General features: G+C 36.4%; 1 long non-coding RNA gene across 2 annotated transcripts; it reads right to left on the bottom strand.

Annotated features, from left to right (window-relative positions):
- Positions 1–4,768: 4,768 nt before the first annotated feature.
- LOC135214755 (uncharacterized) lies at positions 4,769–10,468 on the bottom strand. Of its 2 annotated transcripts, none has more exons than XR_010314463.1 (5): positions 10,340–10,468; positions 10,039–10,192; positions 9,318–9,369; positions 7,478–7,542; positions 4,769–6,219 (listed from the first exon to the last, which is right to left on the bottom strand). It is a non-coding gene; the product is annotated as an uncharacterized LOC135214755 (long non-coding RNA). The 2 variants fall into 2 exon arrangements; XR_010314461.1 differs by having other exon boundaries at positions 4,773–6,141.
- Between the last annotated feature and the right edge of the window lie 6,856 nt (positions 10,469–17,324).

The following is a 17,324-nucleotide window of genomic DNA, read 5'->3' as shown; positions in this document are numbered from 1 at the left end:
TCCACCAGTAAGCACAGTTTCTCTGAAGTATTCACCATTCCATGACTGTCCTTTTTCTTTGATGTTTCACATTAACTGTTTGGCTGTGAAACAGAGAAAAATTCCCAAACATTCAGGAAATTTCACAACTTGGCGATAGAGCATGTCATCGCTGATATAATCCAACTTTGCAGCCTAAATGATGTCATTTTTATGATTTGGCTTCCTGACTGTGTAAATAAAGAATTCATCTGATGCGCCAACATAGAGAAAGTCAGCTCCATCCCAATCTTTAAGAAATGAACCACAAAACCATGCACGGTCTTCACTCTCTTGCTGAGTGATGTTGGGCTTGCTGATAACATGAAATGGCTTGATACCAGATTTTTTCAACTCAGGATATACAGCACTATAACTTCTCTTCTTTCTCCCTTTTTTTTTCTCGTTCAAGCGCCAATTTACGAAAAGACTTTCTTGATCTACCCACTGCCTCAGCTATGATGTCTTTTGACTCCTGAGAAAGGACTTCAGGTCTTCCAAGATTCTCACTCTTTCCGCGATGACAGTCATATGGATTTTTTCTCCAGTTTCTTTTAACAAAGGATTCACCTCTTTAATGTATTTACCTATCCAGGAACGTGAAATGAAGGATGAGCCAGCATCCCTGGCCTCTCTGAAGGTTATAGACCGGATTTGGTCATTCCATCTGATTTCCTCCGTGTATCTAACTCCGTCACTCGGTATGAAAATACAAGAAATGTAAAATGAAAAATAGCTTAATAGAAACTTAAGATAATGTACTTGGAGATAGGCTATAGCAGAAAACTTCATAACTTTCCATTTGTTCTGTGGAGGGGGGCTCTAATTTCGAAACACCCGGTACATTAAATTTGGACAAACTTTCAAGTTAAGGTTAGAATTTTATTTAAAGTTTGTATTTCCACGGTACCAGTGACATCCTTTTTTTTTTTAACCTCTCCTGTAACCTTTTGAAGTTCAGCCAGCCGTTGTTCAAAATCTTGATTGAGTAATCCACCATTATATAGGGGCGTAACTAGGTGAGAATGGGCCAGTGGCATTTTCTTACAGTGGGCCCCCATTACCTAAAAAAAGAAGAAGAAATATATATATATCATCTATATATATATATATATATATATATATAGATATATAATATATATATATATATATATTATGGGAGAGAGAGTAGAGAGATTGATTTGATATATCGTAGAATTGGTAGGCATAAGAAATTAAAATATAATATGCAGGCATTGAACTATAATTACTAATAGTTAATACATACATAGCTTAGAAAAAACATCTAAATTACATATTCTCAATAATGAATCAGATGAATCCCCTTATGTAGGCCTATGCGGCCGTTACATTATTGCATAATTACGATGCCTATAAAATAAAAATAAACACAACTTGATCCAAAACATCTAGGTATACCATCATTAAATAAACAAATATACCTTATACCTTCTAGAATTCTTTCTTCCTTGCTTTCATCTCAGCAAATCTGTCAATGACTTTACTCAAGTTCAATCTACGTGCAGTTCCTTGTTCAATTGATAGAAGAGCTAGTCCTTTTAATCTTTCCTGTGCTACTGTACTTCGCAAATAGTTTTTAACAAGCTTTAGTTTGGAGAATGAACGCTCTGCACTTGCAGTTGTGACTGGAATAGTTAAAAACAATAGCATTGCAGTGCAAACCTCAGGGGAACTGGTTGAAATAGAGTGATTTTCTATGATCAACATATTAGCAAGGTCCTTAATACTAGAACTGTGCTTATTTCTCCCTTCAGAGCAGATCTCATGCTGAGAATTTCCTGTGTGAATGTTTCTGACACATCGTTGTGGTATTTTTTTTTTTCACAAAATTAGATGCTTTTTCGTACAGCTCCGAGTCAGATAAATTTTGCAATGAGATTGGTTCCAACACTGAGAATGATGAGACAACTTCATGCAAGCCAGTAAAATGGAAGTTAAACTGAGTTGTGATGATGTCCAGAGTACGATAGTAAACAGTTACTCTACACAAACTCTCAGGATCTTCTAATCCTTGGTCTCCACAAAGCTCGCCAAAATGTCCTTTTACGGTACGAAGTCTCTTTTTCTCAAATTTTGGTCTGATTGACCACATCTGGGCTGTATCTGTTGCTTCCTTCTTTACTCCCTCAAACTGATTTCTTAATCTGCACATCTCATCCATGCAAACCTTTAAGAGGTCTGCTGCCTTAGCAAGATCAACTGCTTTTGATTGCAACATTTTTTATACTAAATTTATTGACTAAGATTTTGGACTGAAACGTCAAAAGGAATACAAAATTAAAATTTTCAAGACATTTCTTTAGTGCAGTGGCTTCATTGCGTTCGTCTGCCTTAGAGCTGCATAATATTATTTGTGCTAGAGCTTTCTGCACATCACAGAATCGAACTTTGAGAGCAAATACCGCATCATAACGTCCAGCCCATCTAGTTGGGTCCAACATTTTAATAGTTACCCCTTTGTGAGTGCCTGATTCAGAAATTAAGCTAGATGATATGTCCCATCACTTGATACTCAATGCAAAAACACATAGACTATTTGAACAATATCATAAAACTGGGCCATTTCTGTCACATCCTTGACAGCATCATTAATCACCAAATTTAAATTATGAGCAGCACAATGAACATAAACTGCACTGGGTTTAACATCAATTATTTTTGTTTGCACACCTTTATATATCCCCTTCGTGTTACTAGCTCTATCATATCCTTGGCCACGACACCTTGAAATAGAGAGTCCTCTTTGTTTAATTATTTGCAAAATTTGTTATGATAGTGCAGCTCCACTTTGGCCCTCCACCTTATGATACCCTAAGAAAGACTCATTAATTTGTAGGGCATTTGGCTTTCCATTATCATCATATTTTATGCTACATTAACGGTATATTTCACACAATTTTGGAAATATCCTGTGGTGTATCTAACATTATGATATAAAATGGAGCTGCTTTAATGGCACAAGTAAGTTCTTTTTCAGCTTCCTTTGAAAGCACATGAATGAGTTCATTTTGTATCATTGGGCTCATATACTTTGTTTTACCTTTACGTTTACTGATTAATTCTGAAAGAACTGGATCATATTTAGAAAGCAACTCAATAATGCAAATCAAATTTCCACGTTTCCTTTCATCCTCATTATAATCACCTTCATCTTCTGCTTGTGTTCCTTCTCTGTGTCCACGAAATGGCAAATTGCACATCGCTAATGTAAGAGTTACATTTAATAATCTGTCCAAAACCTGACGCCAGTATTTTTTCTCCTTTTGAAGATTACCTTCAAGTGCTTCACTCAAAGTTCCATGCAAGCGCCATTGTTCATATACTGGGCATGAATTATAGTGAATTTGGGATGATTCGTGCCTCTTCATACCCTTACCTATGTGTTTCCAGTCAATCCATGTACCTTGAAATCTACTCGCTCCTCGATTAGCAAACAACCAACATGTCTCACAATAAGCCTTTTCAAGAACATGAATACATAACAACGACCTCTCAATTTTCACACCTGATTTGGACACTACATGATAATATTTTTCAGAGAAAGAGCGATCTTCTGCATCCTTTTTGAAATGGCAATTAGGCTTGCAATGTCCATTTATAATGATAAATCGTTTTGTTTAGTCCTCCAAGTTTTGTTCCTTAAAATGTCCTCGGTCTGTAGGCCACAACGATGTTATTGTGTCAAATGAGAGCTCAGGTGCATGGTCTTTTGAGGTACTAGGTTTGCACTCATCTTCACAAGTATTGTCTTCTCAATTTCTGTTATAATAATCATTTACCAGTATTATATTGAGGAATTTGAAATAATTTTTTTCTTAAATCATTAAAATATAACGGTAAGCAGTAGCCAAAATTTTTTTTGTTTTTACGGCCATGGGCCCATATCCCTTGGGTCCCTTGGCCCCCTTTCTGTAACTCTACGTTCATGGGCCCCTTTAATCATTATAGGCCCTGGGCCCGTGGCAGTTTGCCACCTCTGCCACCCTATTGTTACGCCTCTGGGGATGTTTGTAATGAAAGGAGACAATCATTGTCTTTATAAATGGAAAAATAAATTATTTCTTATTTTTGTTAGCCCATGTTTTTTTTTTATTCTACTACACGATGTATAATAATAGAAAAAAAAAATTTTGGATCCATTTTTACCCAAGAAGGAACCTATAGTCTTGTTATTCATAATTTAATGCAAATAAAAATTGTGATAAAAGGAGGGAATACTTTGAGATAGAAGGATTGTTAAAGTTACCTTTATGCATATGATTTTTCTAATGATATGTGTAGTTTACCCAGCATGTCGGGCAAAATGCCCCATTTTGACTTTTTATCCAAAGTTAAGGTATGATAGTAGATGTGATACACATTGTAGATTGGCCGTAATATCAGCTTCCGATGACACTCATGAAAATCCCGCTGCAGAAACTATGGCTCCCAGAATCCATTGTTCCTTCAGGGGGACTTTTTACTCCACCTTTCCCTATATCCAACAGTCCCTGGTTTACGGCTGGGGTTCTGTTTCCAGGGGTGTGCCGCAATCCAGAAAACGCTGTAAACCGGAACATCATAATAATAATGGGAATAAATGGCACTTATGGCACCATAAAGCTGCTCACAATGCCATAAAATCAAGTTAACGCCACCATGAGCCAAGCAGCGTAAAGTCTGAACCCTGTAAAACTCAAATTGAGCAAATAGTGATTTGATTTGATTAACTCAACTGGAGCTTTGGATTTGTCTTGGGTGAAACAGTAATTGTACTGCGTCATGTATGCGTAGGATACAGAAAAGAAAAAGTGTTTATTTGCATTCACTCACAAGAAAAAGCATAAGCATAAAGGTAACTTTATTATTCCTTTTATATTAATATATTTCTACCTTTTATCACAATTTTTATTTGCATATATGGATATAGGTTCCTTCTTGGGTAAAAATTAAACCAAACATTTCTTTTTTCTTATATTATCATAAATCGTGTGTTAGAATAAAAAAAATACATGGCCTAACAAAAATAAGAAATAATTTATTTTTCCATTTATAAAGACAATAAATGTCTCCTTTCATTACAACCATAATAACATAATGGTGGACTACTTAATCAAGATTTTGAACAACGGCTGGCTGAAGAACAGAGGGTTACAGGAGAGGTTAAAAAAAGGATGTCACTGGTAAATTGGAAATACATTCTTTAAACCAAAGTCTAACCTTAACTTGAAAGTTGTCCAAATTTAATGTAATTAGCCGATTAGTTGAAAGAACCTTTTAGTAAAATGGTATTCAAACACGTTCTTTTTTGGATATGAGCTACAATAACCTCTTAAAATTTACATTGCTTGGAATCCAATAACTTGACAATGACCATAAAAATGTCATTCCTTTCTATCAGAATTCATGTATAATTTCTAATTCCAGAAAGCTACATCAAATGACTCCAATGTTAAAACGTAATGAATAAGATTATCTCCCGTAGGGAGGTAGTGCCATCAATGCACCTCATGAATGGGCATTACTTAAGGTTCTTTGCAGTATGCCTTCGGCCCCCAGCTGCAACCCCCTTCTTTCCTTTTACTGTACCTCCATTCATATTCTTTCTTCTATCTTACTTTCCACCCTCTCCTAACAATTGATTCATAGTGCAACTGCGAGGTTTTCCTCCTGTTACACCTTTCAAACCTTTTACTTTCAATTTCCTTTTCAGCGCTGAATGACCACTGCTTTCGCATCCACTTGATGCGTCTTGATTGGTAAGCAAACCTCTTTTGCAAAAGATCTTTGTGATGGTAAAGACTTTTCAGTGGCGCTTACTTCCCTAAATGTCTACCACATTCTGTTCTTATTTCCTTAAAGGAGATTACCAGGTTGTAGTAAATGCATCTTATTACTGAATCAATGCCACTTAGAAGATATGAATCAGACAGGTTAATGACACCATCTTATGTAACAGCAAGTTTTTTCCTTCTCATGATAAAATTAACTTTTATTCAATTATTTGATCTTTTGGTGACGACGTTTCACTTTATAGCCCAAATTTCCCGAGCAAACAACGTACCCACATCAACAGATTTGCTATCCGTGTGTCCTTTATTGCATACGCGTACAATTCACAGGCTGAAATTACAAATATTTATATTTTTTCAAATTGCATTTCTCTTGAGTTTTGGTCCTATGTAGAAATGCATCCAGTACCTAAATAATAGAAATTGGAGACATTTTATGTTTCTGAATAGTTCTAAATACTAAATTAAGAGTTTTAGTAAATTATGCCATCTGAGATAACGACGTTCATTGTAAGTGATTACAGGCAGTCCCTGGTTTACAGCCGGCAGCATGCCGTAGTTCGAAAAATGCTGTAAACTAGAAAATCACAATATTAAAATGCCGGAAACCGGAACATCATAACATTAAACTGCCGTAAACCGGAACCTCATAATATCAAGGGGAATAAATGGCCCTTTCAGCGCCGTACATCGGGTTACAGTGCCATAAAATCAAGTTAACTGAGCCAAGCACTGTAAAGTTGGAATGCTGTAACCCAGGGACTGCCTATATATACTTTCATATTGAGGGCCTATGTTCCTATAAACAATGAATTTAAAGAAAATTAGTTAAAAATTATTTTTGGTCAAAATCCTTTGAAAATAGTTTAACACGTCAAGATCAATGCAATGTATACTTCAACCAAATCAGAAGTGAACAAATAAACATCGATAATGTTTGTGAATTTCTGATTGCATCAAATCTCACTTAACAGTAGTTTTATAAGGAGTGTAATTTAATTCATATGACTAGTTTTCTGACAGAAACTACAGTTCACTGGTTCATGTCAACATATATTGGTATTATGAGGAAATAAAGAATGTACTGATGAATTTATCAACCTTTTCCACTCTGTTTTTCGGATGTTGTATTGTCCTGCAAAACTGCACATGAAGATTTGTCTTCAACTGAGGCTAAAATCCTCGATCATACGCCGTATGATTAGAGGCAGTTGGACAGTTGATCCAGCAAAAAAATGGACAGTTCTAAATACTGACTATCCAAGTTATACCTAAGTGAAGAATTATTAACATCAGTTTCTTTCTTGAACTGTGCATCATGCCCAAAATATCCACTTACAAAATATCTAAAGGCATAAATGTCCCATATTTCTGTAGATTAGTCTTGTGCAAATAAGATAATTACTATAAGAGATGATGTATCTTGGTTTTCCATGGTGTGTGAGTTGAAATTCACTTGACATGACTCATTGAGGTAATAATTGAAAGCTTCGAGAGTGAACTTCTATCACAAGAAATACACATCTCTCACCTCTTAATGGAATGGCAGATAATCGAACTAGCGGTCACAAGCTTCAGCTGAAATGGATTTCATTTACACCTTCATAAATATACTGGAAAAGCGGTAGTGGATCTTTGCAGACATTTTAAAAATCCTGAATACTTACTGGAGGAGGCCAAAAGGCTTCAGTCTGCTACGGGAATTTGGCTGTTAACGGGTCACTTCCCTATGCTGAAATGGCAAAACATTGATTAGGATTAACTCCTGTTAAGCGAAACAGCTTCTTAAAGGTTCTATAAATTCATCCTTTTCGATACGTGTGTATAAACAAGTGCAGATTATATATATGCATCAAGCCACACATGTCCTTTAACATCCAATTCGCTCTACCTCGGAATTAATATATTTTCATATATGTTTCCCGAAGGGAAATCTTTTAGTTGATTGATAATAATTTCGTCCTCTCGTGGATTCGAACCATAGCACAGAGAGGAAATCAGGCCTTCCCTTACGTGGGTTGGTTCGAATCCACGAGAGGACGAAATTATTACAAACTAAAAAATTCCATTTCTGTTAACATATATGAAAATATATTGATTCCGAGGTAGAGCAAATTAGATATTAAAGGACATTTGTAGCTTAATCAATGTATATGAATCACGATATGAAAAAATTCATATTAAACACACACACACACACACACACACACACATATATATTATATATATATATATATATATATATATAGATATATATATATATATAATATATATATATATATTATATATAAGTCTATCACATTAACCGTGATTCATATACATATATTGAACTACAAATGTCTTTTAATATCTAATTGGCTCTACCTCGGAATTAATATATTTTCATATATGTTTAACCGAGGGGGAATTTATTAACCGATAATAGAATTGGCGATCGACAGGCGCGAACATCGACCTCTCAATTCCAGGACTGGCAGTGAAGCCCCAGACCACCCCGCCACCGCAAGATATATAAGTATATGCCGCCTCCCACCTCATATACCTGCCGCGCACAGGTATTTTTTGTTTTGGATACTGCATACAGCCCATCTCGTTCTCGTTGCGTGGTAGTGCTTTTGCCCACACGTGGTCTGGGGATTCACTGCCAGTCCTGGAATTGAGAGGTCGATGGTTCGCGCCTGTCGATCGCAAATTCTATTATCGCTTAATAAATTCCCCCTCGGTTAAACATATATGAAATATATTAATTCCGAGGTAGAGCGAATTAGATATTAAAGGACATTTGAAGTTCGATATATATATATATATATATATATATATATATATATAGATATATATATATATAATATGAATTTTTATCATATATATATATATATAATATATATACATATATATACATATATTATACATACAATTTTATATATATATATATATGGTATATATACATATATATATATATATATATATATATATATATATTATATATATATATATATATTGAGATATGTAAAAGGGTTAGCATTGGTGAAAGAATAGATAATTGTATTTTAAGACAGTCCAGTCATGTGTGGAAAAAAATGGTTAATGATAGGTGTGCGGAAGGTGCATATAATCCAGAAGTGTTATCAGGACGGAGTGGAAGAGCTGGAAAATAAGTTGAATAAATGGTGCAAGTGCCCGAGTGTGTGTCCAGACACCAACCTACTTATGAACGAGTTGCTTACTGTATTCTTCATGCCTATTCAAGTACAGCATGATATGAAGGTAATTCAGTCTTGTAGGTTTTTTTTTTTTCATACTAAAACACAATTTATGTACTTCATACAGTACTGTATTTTTATAGAATTGGCGCGCAGAACAAATTTTGAACTTAATCTGAGTTGTCCGAACAAATATAATTTGCGATCCCGTTTGTTCGTATCTCCGAATGTTTGTAAGATGAACATACACACACACGCACATATATATACACATGTATATACACAAAGATCTTCAGTGTTTACTTACGCGGCGTCACAGCAATAGAGATCGGGAGGGATACCACACCAATGGTCACAACCTGAAAGTAAAAAGTATACTATTTTAATTCATTAGCCTTTATTTATTATGTAAAGCAAGTAACGCTATAGAAACAAACCCATTGACGATATAGTGTCCGGAATCTCTCTACGGGCTGCTCTGTGAGCAAGAACCTGTGCTGGCATAAGGCCAGCTTAATCTTCAACAACAACAACACGGCCTCGCAGTGCAGTAAATTAAATTTCTTAAAAGTAATCCAAAATGCCATTAACTTCCTAAAACAGTTTCCAAAAATGCAAGGGTAATATGTACAGATTTACATACATAAATAAAGCTATGGCAGTAAATAGTCACAAATTATTGTATGGCTCCGTATATATATATTCTCAAAAGAAAATTATAAACTAGCTAAGCGAACTTTTGTAAAAACAAATTTGAATCGGCAATGGATAGCAGAGTACTATAGAGCATAACAAATAAAACAAACCATCAAAATCGATTTACACTTATATACAGCAGCCAGGAAATAATTCAAGAAAATGAATGCACAAGAAGTCAGTCGTGAGAAGTGAAGTAATCCTTGGTTCATGATTCGCTAAATTTGATTTAGGTACAAGTTGCGAAGGCTGTATCACCCTTCTTACTGGCTTTTGCAAAAAACAGCGACAATTTAGATGTCGGAATCTAGTCGAATTAGTATTATACTTACGAGTCACCGGATCACAGCACTCCAGATTAGGAGGTTCGCCACACCAGTTGTGGCATATTTCCGAAGATGTTTGTCGAGCTGTTCGGTAGTGGACTTGGGTGGAAGAAAACACGGAACACACCATCATTGCCAACATCAAAAGTCGACAGCTACCCTGTTTATGAAAATCCAAGGTTAAACTTTAAATTTACTTCACCTGTGCGACTGCCAATGTTAATTTATCTGCACGACAATGGATTAAAGAGAAGCCCTGTTATTAGAAGCTTAAAAAATGGTATTAAATTCTAAATTAATCCATTACCATTCTGGATGTTCCAAGAGAAAAAGAGTAGAAGCAAAGTCTGCAATCAGTCGGAACCAACGAAGTACCGAGAGCCAAGACGGTTCTCCGAAGACTTGTCCCGGTCTCTTCGATCTACGTTTTATGTAGGCCGAACCTGATCTCATAACCTATTGCACCCCGCATCTAAGCGCGGTGACCATTCACTAACTTACTGATAGAGGAATGATTTAATTTACAGACGCAATTTATCGTAGAACTGCTTCATAAAATCGCATTGCTACATCAGTGAATGCATAATTCTATTCAAGAAATTACTGGCACTTTGACTATAGGTTAGCATTGGCATGCTTATAAAATATAAACATGGTAACTAACTTGACCACCCATCAGAGCTGACTCCCCCCAAACCTTCCCTCTCGCTTTCCCTTCAATTCTAATCAATGCAATTCCAAAACAAGCACACGTGATACACACACACACAGCCACACAGACACAAACACACACAACGCACATTCACAAATACTTGACCACAAATATCCTGTAACATCCAGTTCCCTATACCTTGTGCATAAGCAACTGTGCCCACATTTCTGTATTTACCACATCTTCAAAGCATTTCAGCCTATTAAAACAAGCTGATTATAAAAAAAAGAAACTGAACTATGAATTTATAAAAAAAGAAACTGGACTATAAATTATAAAAAAAGAAACTGGACTATAAATTAGCACGTAAATAAACAAAACGAAAAACTAAACATCTTGGCAGTTTGGCAAACAAAGTTCCACAGTAACTTGGAAACATCCTTATGTCTACATGATATTCAATATAACTAAATTTGGGACCAAACGACTTATTCGAACGATAGCAATAATAAAAACGTGAAAAACTTGTGAAAAAAAATTAACCAAAAATAAATTCCAGATACTATATCAACTGAATAACAACATCGGCTATGCATAATGCAGTCTATACGTTAGCAACCACAACAAAAATAAAAGATAATGTTGTAATCATAGAAATGCATTATTGCATATTTGTACATAAGCGACTGTGCCCACAGTTCTGTATTTACCATATCTTCAAAGCATTTCAGCCTAATAAAACAAGCTGATTATAAAAAAAAGAAACTGGACTTAAATTAGCACGTAAATAAACAAAACGAAAAACTAAACATCTCGGCAGTTTGGCAAATAAAATAGACAGTTCGTTGCGCACGAAAATTAACTTTCTATAAGAACAATTATTACATACGTCATAAGCCAGCACTCGCTGCGTACTTCCTAGTTATTGTAAACACCAGTCGACGAAATTCCCTGGACCTGGTTCCGAGCAAATCGGTTACCACGTTGTGACATCCTTTCATTTTGCCGAAGGCTATATTCTAGGCGCAGACGAGCCGAGCGAGGGAAAAAAAAAAATTGCAGTCTATTCGTGGCTTGTGCATTTAGTCTTCCGAGATATTGCAAAAGCAGTGGTATTTTATAACGTCAGCACAGCTCAAGTTCTTTACGTCACTGAACAAAACAAGCAAACGTGATACACACACACACACACAGCCACACAGACATACACACACGCAACGCACATTCACAAATACTTGACCACAAATATCCTGTAATATCCAGTTCCCTAAACCTTGGCTTAAATATCTGTGAACATACAGCACCCCTCACACCCCCAGCTGAACAGGATTGCTTCGCTCACCACCCATCCCATTGCCGCCCCCCACCCCCCAAAACTTTTTAGAACCAGTTACGCCCGTCTATTACCATGCCTGAGAAGGATCATATCATGAATCTGACTTCTCTAGCTTTTGAAAAATTTGGGCTATCTGGATGATGCACCGCACTCCTCAAAGTTGAGTTGAATATAGAATTTGGGCCAAAGGCCAAGCACTGGGACCTATGAGGTCATTCAGCGCTGAAATGGAAATTGACAGTAAAAGGTTTGAAAGGTGTAACAGGACAAAAACCTCGCAGTTCTGCTATGAATCAAGTGTTTGGAGAGGGTGGAAAGTAAGATGAAGAGATGAAGAGAGAGAATATGAAAAGAGGTACGGTAAGAGGAAAGAAAGTGTTTGCAGCTAGGGGCCAAAGGCACGCTGCAAAGAACCTTAAGTAATGCCTACAGTGCACTGCATGAGGTCCAGTGACAGAACTACCTGCCTACCGGGTGCACTCCTCAGAGCAGTTCCTGATTTATGCATCCCGTAACAAAGTATACTAGTTTACCCATATGGTAAAACTCATTGCAACGAGAGGGTCGAGATGGTAAATACCCCAACACTGGGACATTCAATGCAATAGCTCAGATGACAGTATCTTCATTCTGCAAATTTATGATGGCTTGTGGCAGGGAGGTAGGTACCATGAGCAGAACGATGGTCAGCATAATCGTGGGGTTCTCGCAAGACTATTGTTTTTGCACACAAAAATTAAAAATGTGAATGCACGCTGTGTTGTATTTCACGAGAATTGTTCTCATTAGGGTAGGCTCTGCACACACTAAAATTACAAGAAAATGAATGCACAAGAAGTCAGTCTATAGAACAGTCTATAGATTTCCTTTTAATAAATGGCCAAATTCCTCACTTTCCACAGGATGGTAAAGTTTCCTTACTCTATTTGATTTAAATATTATTTGGACATTGCTCTACTTTCACATTATTATTGTACATGACAGGCTTCAGGATCCCAAAGACACTGTGTGAAGTCACCAATATTGCATTGATCAAGTTTTTCCTGTATGGGGTGAGACACGAAATTAGTTTTCTTCGACATACTCTCCATCTGGTCCATGTTTACATCAATGCCCCTTTTAACAGATTTTGAGGAACATCCGCTGGTTTTCGTTCTGCTACTTCTGTCACAACTTTTATGACTAACCACTGACTTCCTCTTCTCATCAAAAGCTCAGACCATATCAATCTCTGTTAACCTTCCTGCTTCTAAACACACTTCTCTGCAGCTTCTTTGTTTGTGAGAACTTTTCAGGATACTCCAGCCAGAAATCACAACTTAAATGCCAGGCAGTTTAAAAATGAAAAATATCCCTGTTCTCTTGTAAGTGACAATACTTATCTTCTTCATTTTGAATATTAATTCCTGAATCCTTTGACTTATCTCTTTTCAAGAAAAATGCACACACCAGGAGGCAGCCTTACCTATTTCGGTTTCTTCACAATAATAATAATAATAAAAAGTGTGTGTTCTTCTGTAAATCACACACCTCCATTCAGTTGTCTGTCAATGAACAAGTTACTCTGCCAAACTTCTAATTAGTACTTATTTTGTCTAACTACGTAACACCTACTTGGATTTAGCAGTTGCACTATGAAACAATTGTTAGGAGAGGGTGGACAGTCAGATGGAAGAAAGAGAATATGAACGGAGGTACAGTAAAAGGAAGGAAATTAGTTGCAGCTAGGGGCCGAAGGGACACTGCAAAGAACCTCAAGTAATGCCTACATTGCACCGAATAAGGTGCACTGACGGCACTGCTCCCCCACGGGAGAAGTCTTGTTGAGTGGAACTATAGTTTTTCTGGCGGGAGTGTTCTCTAATAGCTAAGTGTGACGATTTTGAGTGGAAACCAAGTTCCGATGCTCCTCTCCAAGTGCTCAGAAATTCCGTGTTGTCACCAACAGTTGCAACTACCAATATGCTTGGTATTACAGTCGGGGCATTTAAACTGGAAAACATTACATGAAGATAAGCCAACAGGCAGCGGGTCCTTCTTGCTTAGGTAAGAGAAAATGGTTAATTTATTGGTAAAAACAAACTAATTTATTGGTAAAAAAAAACTAATTTATTGGTAAAAACAACCATAAACTGTATCTGTGGGTAGGTATTTCTTAATAAATTGCAAAGGTTCTTTTGTATTTCGAAGCTATGTTTTCCAAAGTATGGAAGTTTGATATATCTAATATTCAATTCAAATCTTTATTCATATGCAATTGCATATAATTGCATGGATTATACTTCTTTAAAATGACAAAGATAAAATTTTACTCAACACATTAAAATTTGGGACTTGTGGGATGAACTTCTTATTGAGAAAGGATCCAAGAAACAAAGTGACTGAAAATGAATTAGAACAACAGTGGCTCTGCATACACTGAATTTCCTGATCAAATCTGATGGAACTGGAAATAATATTGTATATTCGACTGAAAAGGGTCTCCATGCTATTTATTTTGTAAAGAAGTGGTAAAAAGCTTGAAATATTAAGACCAGGTCCAGTATCAGTATGTGGGGACTTTCTGTAAACTGAAGTAGATACAAAACGTTTTGTTGATCTCTGTAGTAGATTCACATCAACGGTGCATCTGATGTCTAGGCCAGTCCCTTACGACGCTCCTGATTGGCTGTTGATAAGCAAATCACAGGGCTGGAAACTCTCAGACTCTGTCGAGAGTTCACATAGGCAGGATGTATGTTCCACCTCTCCTGAAGGATACTTTTGAAAGACATATTCCTCAGGAGAGGTGGAATGTACATTCTGTCTGTGTGAATTCACTCGAGAGACTGTGAGTTTCCAGCCCTGTAATTAGCCTATCAACAGGCAATCAGGAGCGTCGTAAGGGACTAGCCTAGACATCAGATGCAACGTTGATGTGAATCTACTATAGTAACGGTGGTGTTAAGGAATGGAAGTGTGAAGTTGTTCTGAATTTCACAAGTGAATTTCATGTTTTGATGTTGTGTATTTAAATAGTCAAGGTATCTCTGAAGACCTGCCACAAAAAAAACAGCACCTCATTCCCACTCTTACTCACAGGTAAATGACAATTAATCTATCACCGCCATCTCAAACGGTTCTTTCATAATCAACTGCAAAACAGGATGTTTATCTTTCTGACATACAAAGATAGCAGACAGATGCTATTGCTGAAATAACGTAGTAGCAAGTCTGTGTTTGCACTTTATTCAAGTGATGGATAAACTATCTGATGAATCAGGAATATGGACACAATTGCTTATGCAAAAACATGCAACAATGCACTATAGTAATGGTAGTATTAGTGATATGCCTTTGAAGCGGCTCCTATCCTTTTATTGTGGTTGCTATAGAAGTTTGCATATATAATAATGCATAATAATGCAAGAGTTTGTGGATTATTTGTGTTAATATAGTGTTCTAATTCAGTTGATACAATATCTGGGATTTATTATGTTTCACAAGCACTTGTTCACGTTTTATTGTCGTCGAATAAGCCAATTTGGTTTCACATGTATAATGAATATCAAATAAACGTATGAAGTTTCCAAGTCACTGCCTGGAAGCGCTTGTTTTTATCGGTATGTTCGTAACCTCAAGTTTCACTTCTCGGCACAGTTGCCAATGTTTAGTTTTTATACCCCAACCAAGACCAAACGCGCACTTTCTCAAAGTACCATTGATTTTTTTTGACAGGATTATACATTTAATGGTATACCACATAAGTACCCATGAAACAACTCTACGAAAAATTTTATTAAATAAATGAAATAAAAGTGAACGATGGACTCTGCACAGAGATCTGGTTCGGCCTATATAAAAGACAGATCGAAGAGACTAAGCCAAGTCTTCAGAGAAGCGTCTTGATCGTCGGTTGCTCTTCCATTCCGATTGATCGCAGAATCATCATCTACTCTCCTTTCGCTTAGAACATCCAAAATGGTAATGAATTTGGAATTTAATTCCATCTCTTTGGCTTGTAGTACGACTACTACCTATAAAGTTACTTAAAGCCATTATCAGGCATGTAAACTAACATGACATTTTAAAGCTATTATCATCTATATAAACTAATATGACAGTCACACAGGTGAAGTAAATCGAAAGTTTAACTTTGAATTTTCATAAACAGGTTAGCTGTCGCTTTCTGATACTGGCGATGCTCGTGTGTTTCGTGGTGTGTTCCACCATGGCCGCCCAATACCACCTAAGGACAGCTCGAGCCCCGTGTTGCGGGGACCCTAGGCGGCCGTGGTGCTGCGAACGGGGTAAGCATAAATCGCTCGAGTAGACTGGTTGCTTGATGAAAATATGGAAATACTGAAGCGTGTGGCATCCATCTTAGCCTTTGTCATTTGAAATGAGAAACGTTTATATAAACCAAGCAAAGCGTAAGTCGAAAGGAAAAGCCATGCTAGTCTTTGAAAGGTATAATACTATTATAGATATGTGGCTTGCAAATTATCATTGTAATGTAGAATGCCAAGGAAATGAAGGATTTGCAAATTTTTAAACAGTGGGGCAAGAACGACCTCACTTGTCACGACAGTTTTCATGAGCATCCATTTTCTTGAATAATTTCTTGGGTACTTTGTTGATGTAATATTTATTATGATGGTCTGTTAATCTATTTATTTATGCTCTGTGCTCTGCTTTCCATTTCCGATTTTTGTTTTTACACGGGCACACTATGTATTTTAATGAAGTTCGTCCAACTCGTTTTTAATTTTCTTTGAGAATATACGAATGCATGGAATAGATTGTGTAAAATTAACGATGTAACTTTATGTATACAAGAATATGTACTTATTACTCTTTTTCACCATATTTTCCGTTCCGTGTAGATTAGTTTTATTTTTAGCAAGTTAAAGGCATTTCGGATTGCCGCTTAATAGTAGAAGCATTAATTCAAAGATTACAAACATATTCTGGCCGAAAGAGAATCCGAACACTGTAGTCAGTGGGTTTGTAGCTAGATCCGTCAGTGCACCACAAGTGGCGCACTCTATGCATTGATTGCTTGATGTTCTTTGCGGCGTCCCTTCCGCCCATAGTAGAAACTTTTGTTTATTTTACTGTAGCTTCGTTCATATTCTCTTTCTTCAATTTTACTTTCCATGCTTTCCTGAAAATTGTTGTATAGTGCAAATGCGAGGTTTTAATCTCAATTTCCTTTTTTGAATAACCTCATTCGTAGCAGCGCTTAGCCTTTGGCCTAAATTTTATATTACATTCGTATAATGTTACTGTCTATGCATTACGTATAAGCAAAGGATAATATAT

Source organism: Macrobrachium nipponense, chromosome 19, assembly GCF_015104395.2.
Source record: "Macrobrachium nipponense isolate FS-2020 chromosome 19, ASM1510439v2, whole genome shotgun sequence".
NCBI classification, from domain to species: Eukaryota; Metazoa; Arthropoda; class Malacostraca; order Decapoda; family Palaemonidae; genus Macrobrachium; species Macrobrachium nipponense.
Note: the sequence above shows the minus strand (reverse complement) of the source record. Positions and strands in the feature narration are given on the sequence as shown.